Raw genomic sequence first — 1453 nt, 5'->3', positions numbered from 1 at the left:
TTAAAAGACTTTCTCAATAAGCTAATTCTTTGTGCAATTGAAGAAGACACAGACCTAATGTGTTTCTCAAAATTAAATTTGCTGTCGAGAATCACACCTAAAATTTTAAAAGTCATACAAATTTAAAGAAACATTATCAATACTGAGATCCAGATGTTGAGGATCCACCGTCCTTGACCTACTTACAATCATACTTTGAGTTTTGTTTGGATTCAACTTCATACCCCATAATTTTCACCATGCACTAATTTTAGCTAAATCTCTATTAAGGGATTCACCAACGCCAGATATACATTTAGGGGATGGAATTGATGTAAAGAGAGTAGCATCACCTGCATATGCAACAAGCTTGTTTTCAAGGCCAAACCACATGTCATGTGTATATAGTATGAAATGTAATGGGCCAAGAACACTACCCTGTGGCACACCGGATATCACATTCCTATACTTAGTATGGTGCCAATCAACAACAACTCTTTGAGATCTATTACTTAAAAAATCAGTAATAATGCTAAGAAACGACCCACCCACTCCCAACTGTTTAAGGGCCTCATGAGTAACACGGTCAAAGGCAGCACTAAAATCATGGCCAATCATACGAACTTCTTGACCACAATCATGGGATTTCTGTACAGCATTGGAGATTGTAAGAAGGGCATCACATGCTACAAGGCCTTTACGAAAACCAAATTGCAAACTAGGGAATAGATGATTACCTTCAGCAAACCTATTAAGACGTTTTTTCCAAAAGACGTTAAAAATTTTTATATAGTATGGAAGTTATGGAAATTTGGCGGTAATCATTGGGAATTGAGCTACCACAAACACATTTACATAGAGGAAAAACATTACCAATTCTCCAACAAGTGCAAAAAGCTCCTCTTCTTGCCTACTTGCGCAAAATAACAGATCGCTTTGGAGCTAAGAAATCTGCTGTCTTTATAGAATACAAAGGAAAAATACCATTTTGGACGACACCTCCATAAGCATCAAGGTCCATCAACAGAAGTTTAATTTCATGAGCTCGAAAAGCTATACTAGTTAGTTTAGCCTCAGGAAAACAGAAATGAGGAAGTTTTTCATTTCTCTATTCACTGTCTAAAACATCAGCCAAAAGGGTTGCCTTTCCCTTTTGACATTGAATGACTGAGCCATCTGGTTTAGGTTAAGGAGGAACTGTTGCATCAACACCAAAGAGTGAAGATTGATGTGTAGACCACCATTTATGTTCATGAGTTGTACCAGAAAGGGTTTCTTTTATGGTTAAATTTTATTCATTTTCAGTTGAGGCATAAACTTTCTGAGCAAAAGCTCGATACTGAGTATAGTTATTCCAGGTCAAATCTTATCTGTTACCTTTCCAAAGATGATACGCCTCCTGCTTCTCCAAATAAGCACGTCTACAATCATCATTGAGCCACGGTTTGTCCTTCACTCTTGTACCTCAGCACAC

The sequence above is a fragment of the Palaemon carinicauda genome, chromosome 29, assembly GCF_036898095.1.
Source record: "Palaemon carinicauda isolate YSFRI2023 chromosome 29, ASM3689809v2, whole genome shotgun sequence".
NCBI lineage: Eukaryota > Metazoa > Arthropoda > Malacostraca > Decapoda > Palaemonidae > Palaemon > Palaemon carinicauda.
The sequence above is the reverse complement of the archived record's forward strand: the minus strand, read 5'-3'. Positions refer to the sequence as shown.